Here is a 20,573-nt window from a genome sequence, read left to right on the forward strand (position 1 = left end):
TGGAATCACAAGAGTCCCTTCTTTCAATGAAATGCATTAAGGTAGATAGGCCAATCAATTCCAGTGCTTTAAGATTTCCTTTAAAATTTATTCTCTCTGTGTACAATAGTTTCACTTAGTGCTATTTTCCATTCTGTGGGCTGTAATGGATGTATTTTTACTTAATGCCTAGGTTTGCATATCACAAAATACCATAATGTGTTTTTATGCAGTGTGGAGTAAGATGCCAGAAGTTGTGGTTTGTAAATCACGGTTTATGGCTTTGTGTGTTTGATGAACCCAGCAATTATGATTTATTCAATCAATAATGGTAAAGGAAATCATAGCTTAGTGTGATATCCAAACCCAAAGTCTAGGAGAAACTGCCAACTTTGGTACCACTTTATAATTATGCTATTTACCCACTACTTCCTTGTGTATATTTATAACCAATAAGGGTATTTTACTTGATGGCTTGAATAATCTGTACTTTGCAAATTCCAGTCTGTAGTCGTCAAAATCTAGACTTGCCAAACTGAAGTTAGGACTTCCTAAACACTTCCATTCAATCCTTGGCTCGACAGAGTAGGAAAATATGCTTTTAAAAGTTTAGCTTGAGAGAAAAAGCATAAAAACAAGTATTTTGCGAGAAAATAAATTAAGAAAATGTGTAACACAGTTTTATGTGGATTTCTTTTTTAAAAAAACTGGATTCATGTGGAACTGGAATGGAATGGGCTTTCTGAGTCAACGTAAACATAATCAACTAGAAAGTGATTGATTTGCACTTTCCTTCTTTATCTCTCTCTCTCCCCCCCCCCAAAGCTTCCAGATATCTCCATATGCAAAACCAAAGGCTGCTGGGGGTCTGGCAGCTTTCCAACTGGATGGAATTTGTTGATCCCGGTTTGGCGAGACTTTACACATGTGCAAATGATTGGGCAAATGGAAGACTTTATTTTCTTTGATGAACAGCATCTGCCTGGCGTGGCATCTAAAGCTGCTTTTTACGGGGGGGGGGTGTATTACATTGCATGTGATGTTGGTGGTTTGCAAGAATAAACCAATGTTGTATTATAAATATTGGCTTCCACTTTGTTTATCTGGATTTGGTCCATCAATAATAGCAACCTCTGGGGATGTATCCTGGCCACTGGACCTTGGGATAAAATTCCTAACCTCTCCCCAAAACAAGTTAGTCTCTCACAGCGGCAGCAGTGCTGATGTTCCAGCTGCGGCATGAGACAACAACAGAACTCAATTTTTTCCATTTCCCCTGGTGAGTGCATTGATTTTGAGTGCCAAATGAGGAAAAATATACACTGCATTTTGGAATAGAAGCCCTTATTTTTTGGGAGACACTCATGATTTTTAAATCCAGAATGTTCCAGAATGTTTGAAGGACCACAGAGAGAAAATGAGAGTTTTGTGAAAAACAGTTGGTGAGTTCAGATGTCAAAATTTTACCTCTTTATTTTTTGAACTTTTCTCCCCATCCAAAATGACTGAAGTGCGTCCAACTATGAATTGAGGGGTGGGATTGCACAACACTTTTGGTTCAACCCTAAATTTGGATTTTCTTTCATTCTGAGTTCTAGGATATATATTTTCTAACGAAATTGGGTTGGTGTATTGAAGCAACAAATTCATCCTAAATGGATCTTCTTGGTCCTCAACCTTTCTTCTGCAAAGCTGAACTTGTGATTCAGCTTTAAGTGGCTGAAGACTTCAGAGAGCTGGAGGGCTTTGTGGATCTTCAGGCTTTTAAATCAAAAATCTTATGTAGAGGCTTTGACGACAGAGCCCAAAAACACTTACAGGTCATGAAGTGGAATGCAGCACATTCATACAGGCACACAATACTGTCTAGAAAAAGTCAGCCCTAGACAGGAACACTGGATTTTATTTTGTTTGCCTTGCTTGTCATTAAAAGCAATATCTTTGAGAATGTCTTCTTGAGCTCTTACCAAGAAACATCTAATTCCCCTCTGAAAGATTTTTAACCTGATAAAATAGAATTTGGAAGTGTGACTCTCTTTTTGTTGTGGTCATTGTTTAAAAAAGTATAAAATAGAACAAAATTAATCTCTTTGGGAAGTGATGATGCTGACAATGATTTTGGAAGAAAATTATTAGGTGACAAGTTTAAAGTTCTGAAGCCTTTAAAAATGTTATTCAATTATCTTCCTTCCTTCCTCTCTCCTCTCTTCTCCTCTCCTCTCCTCTCCTCACCCCAATAATAATAATAATAATAATAATAATAACAACAACAACAACAACAACAACAGCGTTGGAAGGGACCTTTGAGGTCTTCTAGTCCAACCCCCTGCTCAGGCAGGAAACCCTATACCACTTCCCCTGTTCCCTTTCTTCTCTGATAGCATTTTAAATGTATCTACCATAAACAGCTAAGGGTTCTTACTAACAAAGGAGCTTGGTGAGACAGATTCCATAATTACAGTTGATCCCTCCTCCATGCCTAGAAAAAAAGCTGTATCACTGTAAAATGTAAAGTTCTCAGAGGAAGCCCATTAGTTGATTGTCTAGCCAAGCAATGACAGCCGACTTAAAGATTTTATTTTTAGAAGACCTGATAGAACTAAGCTTGATTCAGAGCATATGTTTCAGATGGGAAAAGAGGCTGCTGAAAAAGGAGTTTTGCTACGGAAATCTGTTCTTTAACTTACATGTAACCCTTGTCCTTAATACATTATGATGGTTGAATACCAATTCATAGGCTCACTCATAACTACTTGGGAGTTATGGGACTATTGTACTTCGTACTTTGCCTATTGTTTTGTAAAGCATGCTTGTTTCTTTTCTTGGAAGTATACTCAGAATGTGTGGCAAATGGTACCAAGCTTTGCTGTACATTATGGTATCAATTAATTAAAAATGAACTAATTACTCCTGTAATAGCTACAATATATGTTTTGACTTAAGGAAATAGAAAAATTAGAGATATTTAAGATGCCAGTAACCAATCACATCCATAGTGAGTTAAATTAGAGTAACTAACTTTTGAAGCAGAATATTTACTTTAGAAGAGAAGAACTATAAATTTAATACACTGCTACAAAATTAGAAAACAAAAATTTGCTCAGCACCCAGTTTCTTCACTTCTAGGCTTGCTAAGGCAGTGATAAATTAATCCTGCTGATTCTACACTAAAATGTGTGCATGTGATACACTTATACACGGGTATGGGTGTATGAATGCATATATATACATATATATCTATATATAGAATCCAAAACCAGGGAGGATCAAAAGATACAATAATGTATAATGATAGAATAATTAAACTTAATTAGTTGTACTTAATTAGTTACATGATAAACCATTTGAATCGCAGTAGAAAATTAACTTATTGCCTACCTTCATCGTTTTTCTTACCAACCACTTTCACATAGAAAAATACACTTTAAACACATATGCCTTCTTCTCCTTCATCCCCTTAGAAATGGAAAAATTAAAAGAGATGGAAGAAAAACTGTGGGTGACTGCAGTGGGAAGTGAAAGAGAAAAAACACTGGTTGCAGAAAAGTGGGGAAAGAGGGAACAGGACAAATAAGGATAAAAAAGAAAAGTCCAGACATCAAACAAAGGACCCTTCCCATGCACTGGCTGATATTTTATCACCGTTCTTTCTGTCCTAAGGAACTGTACTTTCCATCGTAACTCCCACAATTTGAGGCTTATGCGACATTTTAAAAGGATTGTTCATGCTCACAATGGCAGGAAATGATGCTGCCAATTTTTTTAGCAACTATAATCAGTTGAGAGCTTTCAAGCAGCTGCAAAATAGGAATCAGAGGGCCCCATGTGGCCCTGGGAGCTGCAGATTACCAACCCCAATGTCAATGATAGGCTTGCGGATTAGGTGGCATTGCAGAAATTAAACTCTGCTAACATGCAGGGAAGACTTTAAACCAAACCCAACTCAAATCCCTAAAGATGATACGTGAGGCGCTAGCCTAATATGCCAAGGTTTTGTTAGTATTGTGCAGACAACTAATTAACATACCCAGTGAAAATCTCACCCGTCGGTATAGTCTTGGTTTTTCTGTTGTGCTAAAGACAAAAAGCACAGTTGGCTCCCAAATGAAATATAAAATGAGGAGAGTACTCGAATTAATTATTGAAGAGTTCCACAACAATAAAAAGCTGAAGGCGGAAGAGTCCTACTGTTCCATCTAAACAATATAGTTGACTGATGCAGGACCTGGAGAATTAGAATGTTGAAGAAATCAATCAGACCAGTGAAGGGGATAAAAACCAGTGTGAGACTAGGAAAATCTAATTAGATTTTTAAAATCACAGCAAACTTCAAAAATACGCTGTGTGAGCATGGGCTTCTGGCTGTTACGGAATATCCAGGAGTTAACAGAAATGTCAGACAACCTCATTTGGAATTTGGCAGGAAGATAACCTTTGGCTATTGCCAGCCAGTGATATCTCCTAGGAAGTGAGCACTTGGGGTCCAACTTGTTCAGTCTAAGTGGCACGGGCATGGCATAGGATGTCTCCTCTAATGGGCCTTGGGCAGAATACTGGTCAGGAAGCCTAGTAAGAAATCTTTCTACATAAATTGCAATCTGTAAAAACAAAGGGCAAAACAGCTGTGGTGGTGCAGTGGCTAGAATGCAGCACTGCAGGCTAATTCTGCCAACTGCCAGCAGTTCGATTCTCACCAGCTTAAGATGACTCAGCCTTCCATTCTTCCAAGGTCAGTAAAATGAGGACCCAGATTGTTGAGAAAAATATGCTGACTCTGTAAACTGCTTAGAGAGAGCTGTAAAGCATTATGAAGTGGTATATAAGTCGAAGTGCTATTGCTATTGCTTGTGAAAATTATCACTGGCATCATAGGTAGACATTGATGGAATATTGAAGTCCATGTCCCCTTCTCCTCTGAAATACAAGCTGGCTTATGAGGCTAAGTAATTCTTTACATCAGCGGTTCTCAACCTGTGGTCTGCGAACCCCTGGAGGGCTATGATGTCATCACATGGTGTCCACGAAGGTGTGAAGAATTGTTATGATTTAAGTCTTAGTTAAGTCTTGGGGTCCATGGCCATGGTCCATAGCCACAAAAGGTATTTAAAGGGGGTCTGTGGTGAAAAAAAGGTTGAGAACCACTGCTTTACATAGTCTGAGATTCACAGGTCCTTCTGGTGGAATGCTTTTGTTTCCTATGGTAAGCAGTACTTCCCCCACAAACAAAACAGATTAAAAACATTCTTATAAAATATTTTGTTTAGCTACCTGGTTTTAGTTGAACATACAACTATTTGCCCAAAAAGAAATCATTACTACATTACAAATGAAACAAACAAATAGGACAAGATATTCCAAAAGATGGTTTGGCAAAGTCTTGTACCATGGTGCTACTCTTAGCCATTTTGAAATTTACACATCAATAATTGTGTTTTTTTCTCCTTGCAGCTGCATCACATGAAGGTCACCTGGTGTTCACTTATTTTCTTTGTGTTTTCTCCTCATTTCTAGAGCTAATTTTTCTTGCTATTTGTCCTTGTACTCTGGACAAGATTGAATTTCACTTGGCATTAAACAATCCCTACTCTACTTGTTAGCATACCTTATCAGATACTCACCTTTTCATCACCAATTGTTTTATTGGTGTTGACACATGATTCCTACGATTATGTTTGTTGACAGATACAAATTTCACATTACAAGTGTTTATTCAACAGATTTAATAACAATGGGGTTTGGATGAAAAACGGGAGAATGGGAGATGGTTTTCTTTGAGAAGGAGAGTCACCTGATACATGTGTCCTGAACAGGAATAACAATAAACACTATCTGATAATCTACAGGCTAAACTTAATTTGTTCATGGACAAACTCAAATGTTTTTAGCACTAATATCATATATTTAAATGCTTTCTTATCCATCCCTTTTAGTCTGCATGACTACAATCACGAGAATCTACTGTTCTCAGAATACAATATTCACCATAAGTTCCAAAACCAAATCTATAAAATCAATAGTTTCTTCTCCTGATCAAGAAATCCCCATGCTTTTCTTCTTCTTTATAACTCTGAGCATATCAAACCATAGCATGACATCCTCTAGGTCAGGGGTTCTCAACCTTGGCAACTTTAAGACTTGTGGACTTCAACTCCCAGAATTCCTCAGCCAGCAGAGGAATTCTGGGAGTTGAAGTCCACAAGTCTTAAAGTTGCCAAGGTTGAGAACCCCTGCTCTAGGTCATTTTTAATAAAATATATAGCTTCTGGGGGTTTCTTGGTTTTGAATGGCATTGCCACGCTAGCTTTTTCTAATGTGGGCTTGAAAAATGTAAGATATGTCAACTCAGATGTTTTGAATGGTTTTAAATGTTAATTATATTATTACGTAACTATGTGCCACACAGGTGACAACAATTGGATCAAATCTGAAAGGAGGAATGTGGCGACACCAAATCACTGAGGTATAGTGTTTTGTCTCCTTTGAATACTGAATCAGTTCCTAAAGCAGGACAATAGAGTGTCTACAAATTCAGGTGTAAGACCAATAAAACATTTATACCTAATCTTACTGTATATACTCAGAAATCAAATGATATCGAACATAATACACCAAGTGGATTAAAACAGTGGAAATTCAAATATAGCTCCAAACAAACAACCAATCGCACGACCAACTGACCCACACTGGCACACAAGGCATTTATAAGCTCAGGAGAATAGAACAAGAATGTCCTGCTGCTGATGTTACCTAGTTCGGTAATGAAACATTCAGAAATTATATTGAAACAAGCTTGGAGAACAAACCACAGCCTAAAACAGTGGAACTTACCCAGAGGGTATATGCTGGACAAGCAATCAATGACATTGGTAGCCGCCTGCTGGTTCAATAAAATAAGTCCATCTATAGCATTTTATCACATAAAGTGTTTTCTCTGATTTTTATAGCCTCTCTAATCATGGATATCAATCCTAGGACATATAGAAGCCAATCCTCTGAGGCTACCCAGTTCCATGCGTAGATTTATGTGTAGGGATTACTGGACAAGAAGATGATTTTGAGAGAAGCTGCTGGGGTTGTTCAGAGGAAAATATGTCCAGACATTTGTTCATGAGAAATCCCATCCTTTGTTTTTCTCTTCAGGCAGCCCTATTTAATTCTCATAAGAGCCAATGTCAGAACATATGAATGAAAGAATCTGGATCAGCAGGAAGGGTTTGTCTGTGAAAAGTGGGTTTATTGAGGAGGTCTTTCTGAATAGTGCCGTTTTCTCCATCAGAGGAAGGTTTCTTGATACACTAACAACTTGCTAGAATTTCATGTGGTCATTAGCTGTTTTTGGATAAAGGGATCATTTCCCATTAACCACCAACCTCTCTTGTACAGTGTGGTACTGCTACCAGCTTGTAGTGCAGATTAAAAGAGCTAGGGCTTCAACTGCACAGTCACAGCTGCCTTCTTGACTTTTTGACTCTCCACTCGAATATGACCTTGGCATCCCATAGCAAGCAATGCTTCTGAATGTCTTGATTTGGGTATTTAACTCCCATTGCACCTCTTTGTTGAATAGCCTTGGGAGATTCCTTCCTGCCACTCATCATTTATACGGGTGATGTCCTTGCCTTTGTGTCATATTACAGCTAATAGTACCAGCATCTGCAAAAGCACAATTGTATATCATTGCAGAGTCACTCCATCATAAACTGCACACTTAATCCACAGGGCTTAGCCATCAGGCATTTTAGGGTTGCGTGGCCAGCTAGCAGACACAAATATCTGGATCATAAATACAGCTATCAGCAGAGCTAGGAACTGTCTCTGCATTTAGAAATATTCCTTATTATAGGGAAGAATTGGGTGGAGGCTTTTTTGTTTAGTTTTTATTTTATTATTTTTACTAAATAAGTAGAGTAAATCCCCTCTAATGTAATGCTGCATTATGTCTCTGAGTTCAAACCCTTCCATTCTGAATTTCCAGCTTATTAACAAATGCATTTATTATATATTATCTGAAGATCTAACTGGAAGCTGATGGTATTTTGTTCAGACTGTTCAATGATGGCAATATGTTTGCCCTTTCCCGACAACTCACTGGACCCAGCGTAGATGAGTGATGGCTCTGTAACAATAGCTCTATGTAAGCTACACTCAGTAAACAGTGTAAGACATTACACACTACATTTATATGAAAAAGTACTCAGAGTTATGTGCAGTGACTTGGTGATGATGTAGTGTTTGCCCAATGCGCCACTAGCATCTATTTGCATCAGCATACTGAGGCTGTTGAACAATAACTTTCAAAGTAGCTACAACCAAGGTTACTAAAAATGCACAGCAGCTGTTGTTACCTCAAATTCTTGAACATACTGTTCTTTATGCACACATTAGGGGCTAATTATCCTCTACATTCCATTTTCATAAACAAATGATTATTGAGTTTTATGGCAGCATATGAACAAGCTTAGAGCGGACCAAGTTCTTTTATGTTCCACTTGCACAATTTGAAAAATGGGAAAAGCCACTTTTAAAACAAAAACAAGCAAACAAAACTCCCTAAAAACCAGAATTTACTGCTGAAGCAAAAAAAAAAAAAAAACATACTCAAAAAAAGTTTTTACAGCTCCAGAAAATTTTGAAAAAGTAAAAGCTTCATAACAGGAATACTTACTGTATATCATTCTCATTATAGATATCCAATCCAGCATGTCACCATTGTGTGCTATAATGTCTGATTCGAATGGACAAGATGTTTACAAAACTAGAGAATAATGGAGGAGATTTTCAGACATCCTTGAGACACAATTGGGACGCTGCTCCCCAGCCGCAGTTCTAAGTGAAGTGCATGTCACTTGATGCTTCAAATGTCTGCCTGGTTTGTCAGGTGATTGATAACAACCAGGCAAAGTTGGAAGACACAAGATCAAAAGGGAATAAAAATAGTGTGAAACAAGCTCCATTACTGATGTGGTAAGGGCTTTTCTGTTTTGCATGAATAATCGGTTTGGGCTATGAGAGCTGTCAAGATAGGTGTTGGGGAGGAGATAATGGAAGGGAGAAAGAGCTGGGCAATGTTTAGATTTGTCTTCTAAATAGTCCAAATTCTGCACAATAATAATGTTATATTCTGTGTGTCTATGGAGATTCTCAGTCATCCAGGTCATAGTTATCCCAAAGATGCTTTTTCACGAGGCAACTGGACTTTCTTGTTTTTCTTTGAAGACGTTTCGCTTCTCATCCAAGAAGCTTCTTCAGCTCTGACTGGATTCCCCACCATCCAGTCAGAGCTGAAGAAGCTTCTTGGATGAGAAGTGAGATGTCTTCAAAGAAAAACAAGGAAGTCCAGTTGCCTCGTGAAAAAGCATCTTTGGGTTATATTCTGTAGTCAGTACAAATCTATATTTTAACCTCTATTATTTCTGCTTCAGTGTTTTTTTTTAAAAGAAAGATAATAGTAATCATAAAAATTCCCCAGTGAAGCACTATCTTGATGTAGTTGGGGGGCTTGCATGCTCTGAACAGGATGATAGCTATGCCAGAGGTTCAACCATAATGGACAGGTCTCATCAGAGGAACCAGCTAAAAAGTACCTCTCCCATAAATAAAATGGTGAGACATAATTTAATAAAGTCCATACCAGATCAGTCATCACCTAGCTCAATAAGAACCATGCTAGGTGTTGAACTTTCTGGATATCTGGGGGAAAAATGGGCTATAGAACTCAGAACTGTTGGCTGAGCAACCAAGCCAAGCAGCTGCAGGACTATGAAAGAAAAGGTGTTTACCCACTTCAAATATACCAAGATTGAAAACAAAGGAACAATGATCTGCAATTGCCCCAGGCCCTAGAAATCAAGAATGACACATGGAGTTACTTCTAAGCAATTTCCTTTATTGTTCCTCACCGATAAACAGAAACTAAACTAAAGCAACTACTTGCACCATTAAAAATATACTCTAAAAATTTATAGGGAGAGGCCATCTTAATTCTTTCTCCCAACCAAACTATCTAAACAGAGGACAAGCTTGGTTCTCTGGTATGCAATCCCTCCCTCCTGGGAATCCAGACTACACTCCACCACACAAATCCAAGCATATAAGAAGAGAAATTTCTGGAAATAACAACATCCAGAATCAGAAATAACAGGACAGCGGCTAGCAGATCAATACTGATTTATAATATGAAACAAATTATTCATTGAAGAACTGCAAAGGTTTACCAACTCCTAAATAGTTTTTATTCCCAAGCTAGGCACCCTTTCCTCTACCTTCTCCTCAGAAAAAACAAAGCCTTCTAGATAAAAAAAGAAAATGAGTTGAAACAAAGAATAACTGAGCATCTTGAACAGCACAAAATCAACAGAATAAAGTTGCCTGCACTGAAGCTTGCTACAAAGAAACAGCTAGTACAAGCATTAGAAGATGCTAATACTGTAGTATCAAATATAAGCACCAGCTCACTGCAAGAAAGAAAGCAACTGATTTTAGCACAGGTGCAGGTATAACTGAATACCTGAGATGCAAAATCAACAAAGAAGAAAAAAATCCATACAGTACACCACCAAAATGAAAGACCAGGCTGGAAAATAAGATCAGCAAGCAGCAATGAGATGCAAGTAAGCTAGAACAGATGAAATAAAAAAAGGTGAAGAACAAGAAGACCAAAGAATACCTAATCAAGAAATACCATCAAGGAAGATAAATGAGCCATGCTCATCATCAAATGGGAAAAAATCATGAAAACTGGAGGAATCAAGATGCCCTGTTGAAATAATATCAATAATTTGGATGAAAAAGATCATTACAAACACCTGGGCATCCTTCAAGCTGACAACATCAAGCACACAGAAGTCAAGTACAAGGTTAGAAGTGAATACATCACAAGGGTGAAGAAGATCTTAAAGTCCACACTCAGTGGCAGAAATGCTATCAAGGCATTTAACACCTGGGCAAGGCTGGTCATTATATTCACAGCTGGAATAGTAGACTGTATTCAAGCAGATCTAAAAACAGAATCAAAAAAGGACTTTCAGGTGTTTTTGAGAAATTATTATTATTCTTAAAATTTATTATGGCTACCAACTCTAAAAGACTTTGAGCAGCTTACAGCATCAAAGCATACAATTTAAAAAGTTGGTAATTGAGGCTTGAGTAGCTGCCTGCTGATACCTCTCCCTGCTGCAACTGTAGGAATCACAATAATTGGAATTGGACTTTATTGTGAGTGAAGCTTTTAACTATATTCTCCATCTTATAACAAACCAAATTAAGATATCATTATTTTGATTTTTTCTCACACTTTCCTTTTTTCTTATTATTGAGTAATCTTTTCTGAAGTCCACCTTCCTCCCACACTCCCTTAATGATTCACTCATTCTTTCCTTGTTCTATCTAAATTCCTTCACTGAGGAAATACAGGTTCCAAGATATGTCATGGGGACACTGGGTTCTAAGGGAGATTGTTGTTGGACCCCGCTGGTTACCGTTCTTTAATTCAATATAGATACATTAATAATGTTTCTTTGAAGGCAGTTAGCCAACCAGTTATGGACCACTTACTACAGAACTATCCAGTTCACAGTGTAATTATAATTATTTAAATTTATCAGCTGCCCAATTCCAGTGGACTCTGAGCAGTGTACAAAACTAGAGGAAACATAAAAACAACTACAACAGTAACAACTACAACAAAAATCGAATCAAACAGACAGCCCAGGCTAAAATAATGTAGTAGGAGCAAAAACAACAAAACAAAACAGAGGCCATTGAACAAATAATAAACATCAATCCCAGGCTAGGAATAGAACCAGGAGAGAGAGGGGGCAGCCTTATCTCTGGGGGATGCTGCAGAGGGTAGGGACTGCAACAGAGGAAGCGTAAAACTTGTTAATAAGAATGTCATGGAGAATCTTGTTAAAAACTATGCTGAAATTGGGGTAGATTTTTCCATGGCATTCCGTTTCTCGACCAAAGTAGTTACCTTGTCAAAGATTTTTGTCAAAGAAGTTTTGTTTTCACATGATAGATTTTTGAGAAGGCCAGACTGACTTTTAGAAAACCCAGCATTGTCTTCAAGATTTTACAGATGACCTATTTTATAATCTCCTCTAACATCTTTCCAAGAATTGATGTCAAGCTCACTGGTCAATAATACACGATTTTCTCTTTCTCTCATTCTCTCTCTCTCTTTTTTTTTCTTGAACAACAAGACAATAATTATCTTTCTCCAGTCCTCTGTCACAGCAGTGGGAGCTGGAATGACTTTTGGCTTCCTACCAGTTTCCCCATTGAGTTTTCTTATAGAAAGCTGACAGGAAGCATCAAAAAATCCTTCCTTCCTTCCTTCCTTCCCTTTATCCCTCCCTCCTTCCTTGCCCCCCCCTCCCTCCTTCCCTCCCCCCATACAGTACTCTGGGTAGCATACAAGCAAACCATAAAAAACAATGTTAAATTGTAGTACTTATTCAGAAAGCACAAAAATCAAGTTATTAACTTAAGTAATGTTATTATGTTAGTATAAAAAGGCTAAGATAGAGTTTCAGATTACGAATAATGGAGCCATCTCATCAGATCAAGCAATAGCTTGTCTTTAGAATACCATAAGGGAGATATAAAGTCTTTCTATGCAACTCGACACAGGATTTTCATCAACCACTTCAAATATTAGACAAAGGTGACGAAAGCAAGGATGCTGATGCTAGCCATTCTGTCTCATATATAAGGCACTCCTAGGCTTCTTTCCCCCCCTTTTCACGTGCAGTCCTTCTGCTATAGAAATAAGTACTCCATAGTACCTTTTTTCATATAATGCAAATCAAGTGACATAAATCACTGGACAGTGTTGCATTGTGGTAAAAGGCTGTGGTTTCATCATTTGTATATATAGCCGAAGAACAAAAGAATTGCAAGAAAGCTGTTCAGATTTTTTTTAAATAGTCCTATAAATAAATGTATACCCATATACAGGTATTCAAGGAAAAAAAATGGATTCACACTTCTACAGTTGTGGAGATATCTATTGAATTATTATCACCACTTTCCCAACCAATTATCCACATCATCAGGTAAGCTGAAGCAGAGGGTATCTACGTATTCCTCTCTCGCCTTGTGTCAAAGAAAGAAAATGTAGCCAAAGTAGTTCTGCAGCTTTGAAGACATTTTCACCATTAAGAGTTATAATACCATTAGGCTGGAGCACATAGAACTCAGCCGAGCATGGAAACTGCAATCACCCACACCTACAATTAATAATAAAAGCATTTTCAAAAGAAATGGGATATGAGGAGGGAAATAACACTAGGTGGATGACTTAGGGAGTCATCATGGGCCACAGGAGTGAAATAAAGCATTGCAATGACAAGGAAAATTCCTGCTTATAGATAACCCTTCAGCTGTCATTTCTTCATATGTAACTATCTGTATGCATTTGTGTTTATCCGTGTGACACCTTCTGTTCAGCCAGCAAACATATCTTGGGGCCTTTACATATCCATTTAGATACCAATTAGTGGAATTTGGGATTTAACATTACCTCTAGTAAAAATAATCAAAATTTTAAAAAGTCATAGGCAAGATTACCCAGGACTTAATATCTATCAATTTGTTTACTCAACATAAATTCAGTTTTATTTTATTTTATCTCTACAATGCGTATGCATTTTCTGCACCTTTTCTGCACCTTTTCTGCACCTTTCCCCTGATTAAAAGGATTTGTTGTCTGGAATTTGGTCCTTATTTTTGCAAGCAATTTTCCTTTTCTATTATATCTGTTTTGGAAATTCATCTTTGTAATACACTGTTATTGGTGAAGTGCATGGCAAAATCTGGAGAAGCGTGAATTTCACACTAGTACTGAGTTGCAGCTTGTGTTTTGATTGGAAAGCACAAAACTGTATAAATTTGCATTTAAAACCAAGCCAAACCAAAGGAAACATTTATTCCCCACCCCCTGAAAGAGACACACAGTCCATAAAAGGTTTGGTGTGCAAATTTTATATCTTATCTGATTTCTGTGGTGAAGTGAACTTTGGCCAGTTTCTCTAGGGGTCCTTTCTTCATGCAAACTGCTTAAATTTGAAAAATGAATTGAACCAACATCAAAATGCAAAACTTACTTATATGGAAATATTCTACCTTGTCAGAAATCACTGCAGCAGCAGTAAACAGAAAATGGTTTTGGAATGATATTTCAAGCAAAAAAAAATGTAAAATATAGACCCATACCTTCAACCTAGAATTGTCATTCTGAAACAACTCCCCCCGCCCCTTACAATATCCAAATATTTGAGATAAAGTATGGTTTTCCCACCTTTTAAATGCACTACTTTTTAAAATTCTAGCCAATTGTCACTGGGTGAAATATTCTAGTGGACTTGATCTCTGAAAGGAAATAGATTCTAGCAGTGAAATTTATCAGCAATCATACTTATTATTTAGTCCATCAACACATCAAATATATAGTGATTCTGTCGGAAAAGAGGATATTTCATTCCAAGTGTAAATTAAATCAATAAGAGCATAGGGGGAAATCCCTGCTTTATTATTATCCCACCACACATTAACTAAACCACAGGTTTGGAAAGCAGTGGCAATTAACTGCATTGGGGGGGGGGGAAGGATGTGTCCTTTAGGCGATTTTTTTTTTAAAAAAATGCTGTAATCCCATGGGAACCCAAATAGAATTGAGAATCTTAACAGTGAAGAAAATTGAGAACACAAGTGTGAATCTTGTGTGAAATTAATCTGAGAGTTAGAACAATTAATCAATGGAACGACTTGCCTCCAGAAGCTGTGAATGCTCCAACACTGGAAGTTTTTAAGAAGAGATTGGACAACCATTTGTCTGAAATGGTATAGGGTTTCCTGCCTGAGCAGGGGGTTGGACTAGAAGACCTCCAAGGTCCCTTCCAACTCTGTTATTTTTTTATTCTGTTAAGTATCTCCAGTTCTTCAGTCCAAACTAGAAACATTGGTTGAGCTACACACTGTCACAGGAAAATGTGGTGTTTGATTTTTTCTTCTTCTTCCATGCTGTGTGTCAAGTGTAGGAAGAGTTTACTGCTGGTATTTTATCTCTGAACAATCCTTCCCTTGGATAATTCAGCAGTTCCCTTGAATCAGCCTATTGACAAACTCAGTATGCATGGTCATCTTAGAAATGGTCATGGTAAAGGCCATCTCACACATATGAACTCTATCAATTATGGTCTTGGCCTCAATCTCTTCTTCTCCCCTGGAATTATTAAACTATTGCTCTTATCAGGTCCCATTCAATTTGAGGATAAGGCATGTTCTTTGGAAATTTCACTGGAAAACAGGTAATTCTCCATTGATGGCCATAATTGGGACTAGAAAATCTTTCACTAAGAGGTGCAGTCATTAAGCACCCAATTTTATTCCTTTCCCCCCCCCACGGTTGTAAAGCAAATCCCTATGGTAATTAAGCAAGACATTACGTGATGATGAGTTGCAACCTTCCCTGCCGGCTTCCCCATTGACTTTGCTTGTGGGAAGCAAATAGCAGGTGATCCTGAGATACTTCAACTATCATAAATATAAGCCAGTTGTCAAGCGCCCAGATTGTAACTTTGAATGTTCAATAATCAAATGGTTGTAAATTGAGCACTACCTTTATGGATGAAATGCTTGTGAATTAGGAATGGCATTTGTGCTCTTAATTAGTGGAGAGGAAACCAACTGGTGCATGGGAAAAGCCTTTCTTTCATTCTACAAGCGTGTGTTTCACATCTGGCAACTTTATGCTGGCTGGGGACTTCTGGGAATTGAAGTGTACATATCTTAAAGTTGCTAAATTTGAAATATTCTAGTGGACTTGATCTCTGAAAGGAAATAGATTCTAGCAGTGAAATGTATTAGCAATCATACTTATTATTTAGTCCATCAACACATCAAATATATAGTGATTCTGTCGGAAAAGAGGATATTTCATTCCAAGTGTAAATTAAATCAATAAGAACATAGGGGGAAATCCCTGCTTTATTATTATCCCACCACACATTAACTAAACCACAGGTTCTATAAAGTTTCCAGCAGTGTGCAGTCATCTGGCTTCCCAAACTAACTGAATCATACATTGGTTTGTTTGTTTGTTTGTTTATGAAGGGATGGGTAGGGGGGCAGGCTTTAGAGTGAGGGACATAAACAGAAGTCACACTTTGACCACCTACAGTACATCAATAAAATAAGCAGAAGAAGACAACCCAGGGGGAATTGAATGGTTGATTTCCCCCCCCCCCACTGCATCTTTAGAACAAGATAGGAAAATACAAACCATTTTCTTGGAGGAGGAAACCTTGGTGAAACTTTTCAAGCTAGCTTTCTATGAAGTATTAATTAGAGCAGGGGTGCCCAACCTTGGCAACTTTAAGATTTGTGGACTTCGATTCCCAGAATTCCCCAGCCAGACATGGCTTAGATCAAACCTGGGCATTTTACAGCTCCCGGGTGACATCTGGCCCTTTGGTTGTCCTACATGAGGTCAATTGGAAATTAGAAATCAAATGTAAATAAGTGTGCCTCATGGGGCAGGAGAAGAAGCTGTGTTGGGTCTGGCTCTGCACAGTCTCCATGTGCTCTTTCAGTCTGCTGGTGGCCACAGGATGTGAAGAGAGAAAGTGCTTTTCTATTGCCTGCACAATACAAACCCCTCACCTGGAGCAGCCTGAGGAGTGGATGACATGGAGTTTGAGGACATCAAATCAGGTTACATTGGTTGCCTACCACTGGCTTAGATTGAAGAGTTCTCAGTACCTTGCAAAAAGATCTTAGCCTCTTAAACCTGTTCTCAATATGGATTTACTAAAAAGGACACAACAGAGTCAACACTGTGTAAAAAAAAAAATGGCATGGCTGCCTTGAGTGTATTAGTTTGGTGTCTGGTATTTTGAATTGGGTTTGGGATGTTTGGACTGATACATTGTAGGTTTGCTTTTCATTTAATCTCATCTCTCACTAGAAAAACATCAGCAGGATATTCTCAAGCTTTTCAAGCAAGGCTGCCTTCCAGAGGCTTGTTCAAGTAGAGTTCAGATTTCTGGCAAACAGCTCAGTATGTCTGCGGTGCTACTAATGCAAAATACATGGGCTTTTACATTGTAGTTGAGAGAGTGATGGATCCAGTGGCATCACGGGGTTTTAAATATTCATCCGTTCTCGTAAATATTAAATATGAAAAACAGAAAAGCCAGTCTTAACTACACTTCAGTGAGCAACTAGAGAAGAACAAAAGTACATCTGAAGAGAAATAAATTAAGTAACAACTCCAGGATAACTGACACCGATCTTAGGATGCTGGATAAAAATGTGTAATCTGAACCTAGAAGCTGTGAAAAGTCAATTGAAAACAAAAATAATAGCATGCAAACACACAAAAAGTGTCTACAAGGAAGAGGTCCACCAGGAATATCATGAAACACTACAAAAAGAAACATTCCTAGAAAATGATTATTTCCTTACTAGCATAATTATCTCCACTCGTTATTAATCTTCAATTACATAGATTTGATTACTCAATATCTGATTATTATTTGTCTGAGTCAAGATGTTATTGCTATTATTATTCACAGGAAATTTCATGAACTTCATGTTCGACTGATGCCTTGATGCAATCATCCTTTGATCGGGCATCTAAATCAAACAATCTGGCCTGTGCTTGCCTTTGGCTCAAGAACTGTACATGCAACTATTTTTGGCATTGATCAGGTTCAGATGTGCACATGCGTCCATGTTCAATAGTATGGGATCTCCTCTATCAGCTTTGCATGCTACAAATGGAGATGTATTTTCCATCTGTTTGGAGGTGTGGCCTACGGATCCCTTTCATCTGTAGCTGGTATATGCAATCCTTTCCTAGATCTTCATCTGGACATCTGTTTTTGGACAAATACAGTTCTTTAGAATTTCAGAAAATAAATCCAGACTTTTAGAGGGTAGCTTGGAAAATATATGTCAAAACTAAGATTTTTTTTATGGGCTTTATGTCTTTTAAATCTGATGAAACTACTTCAGTTCTGGAACATTTTTGCATTAAAAAGGAGAAGACGAAATCTCACCCAAATAAAGAGGGCCATCTGGTCTGCTAACTTTTCCTATGTAAAGGTTCTTGCTAATCACTCTAAAGTGTGTTGGCTTTTGCCATCTTGTCACTGAATTGTTATCGAGACAAAGAAGAGAAAAAAAATGTCTGGCACCTTCATGAATTGGCAAAATGGCAGCATTCATTATTTTTCAATCTCATCCAAATGAGCCTTGTTTGATTTTCCCCAGAGCTAACTTTCCTTAATCCAAGTGGAAAATGTATCGGAGCATATGGGAGAAAATACATTACTGATGTGGCTACAGTAGGTTTCATTATATTTTACAATAAAGCCAAGCAACAAAGAAAACTTCACCCAAAATGAATTTATATGACAGTATGTAGAAAGACAGAAGTTTGATGGGAATAAAACAATATTACTATGGCTGTGCCAACTAAAAGTTGCTAATAACTCAGTAAAATTGTTAATACGTTATGAGTATAATTAATACTTTTATGATTATAGGTGGAACAGTGGATTTGTTGGTCACAACAAATGGAGTGATCTTTCCTAACTAGAACATTTGCTCCCACTGCCAACATTTGTCTCAAGTGAAATACACCAAAGCAGAATAAAACAATAAACATTTGAAGAAATACAGCATTATGTCACTAGTCACTTTGTCTTCTTTTTTGATGTCACATTATTTCATATACTGATGCTGTCATATTCCATATTTATCATTCCTATTTGGTGATTTCAAGAAAGGGGTATAAATTGTGGCAGAAACTACAGAAGGCACAGATTTGCTAGATTCAATGTCAGGTTTGTGCTAACACATACTGTCCGGAGAATGGTAAAAAATAATATAAATCTAAATATAGATCAGAAGAGGTACTAAGCCGGCTTAACACTAGCATTGATTTAGGAAAGGTGAGAGAACAGCCATTGCATTCAGTACAAATATTTGTGTTTCTATAAACAAAAGGTGGCTTTGACAAGATTTTACAGACAGATAATAGAACCATCCAGTTCCCAGTGTGTAAATAAAGTCAGCATATTTCTGAGTTTGTGACTTCTTCATTTCTTTGCTGATATTCAAAACACTATCATCTTGGACCTGCTTATCCTGTTGTATGGCTGAAGCCTGCAAAGAACCTTAGCCAATCAGTGGGCACCTTAGTTGCTCCTATGCTGTCCAATAGTTGTGTGTCTTTTGAGATCACCCACAATCTGCAGCCTCTAATCAAGATGATTGTATCACTCAGAGGCACCCCAACATTTGGGCTGGCAAAGTGGCTGAGCACACGATTTCGACACCTGATCGAAAACAACACCACTGTAACATCGGCTGGAGACTTCTTACAGAAGTTAAAGGCATTAAGAGTAGAGGAGGATGAGATTATGGTGTTGTTCGACGTGGTATCATTATTCACATCTATTCCCCAGGATTTAGCCAGCTATTGCAGGAAAAGGAACCACAAGCACCTGGTTCATTGAGTCCCCAAGATTACATACAGCTCCTCAATTTCTGCCTAAAAACATTCTTCACATTCAATGGCTCTGTATATGAGCAGATTAAGGGCACGCCGATGGGGTCTCCCATCTCAGGATTAATTGCTGAGGCGGTGTTGTGAAAGCTAGAACTCACAACGATGAAGGATTACAAGCCCAAATTTTGGGCCAGGTATGTGGATGACACGTTTGTGGTCATCAAGTGCCGTGACAAAGCCCGCTTCATGGAAAAGCTGAATGCCATCTACCCTGACATCCAATTCATGACTGAAGAAGAGGTGAATAACACCTTACCCTTCTTGGACATACTAATACATTGCGAGCATAATGGCACACTGGTTACCAGCCTGTACTGCAAAGCCACCCACACTGACAGAATACTCCATAGTGACAGCAATCATCCTATTGCCCACAAAATTGGCTGCATTCGCACCCTGTTTAATAGAGTAAACACACACTGCAGCACAGCAAGGGAAAAAGCCAAGGAATATGCACACCTTTTTCAGGTGTGCATACAGAACGACTATTCCACCGACTTCATCCAACATCATCACCAGCAATGGGCACCATGTGCTGCAGATGACAGGCTTCCAATCACTACTACTTGGACCACACTCCCCTATATCCATGGAGTGTCAGAGATGGCTGCAAGAATATTATCTGAGTGGCACATAGACCCAATTAGACTCTTCGAACACGGGTAATGCACCCCAAAGAACCCTTGCCCATGAGTGAGATGTCATCAGTGGTATATCAAATTAATTGTAATAATTGCACATGCAATTATGTAGGTGAGACTACGAAGCATCTTCGGACGAGACTGCATGAACATCAGTTGGCCATCAAACGCCATGTTCTGTTCCCCGTCCGACCCACACCCCCCAACCAGTCAGCCGAGGCCTGACAAACTACTCGGCACAGATAAAGGCAACGGAATGTCTTGGCAGCCACTTCGTAGCTGCCTGCCAAGTCTTTAATGATAAACCACAGCAAACAAAGATAAGCCACGAGAACTTGCCAGAATGCTTGCAACCGAGTGTTCATCAAACT

The sequence above is a fragment of the Protobothrops mucrosquamatus genome, unplaced genomic scaffold (assembly GCF_001527695.2).
Source record: "Protobothrops mucrosquamatus isolate PMUCROS unplaced genomic scaffold, P.Mucros_1.0 scaffold477, whole genome shotgun sequence".
NCBI classification, from domain to species: domain Eukaryota; kingdom Metazoa; phylum Chordata; class Lepidosauria; order Squamata; family Viperidae; genus Protobothrops; species Protobothrops mucrosquamatus.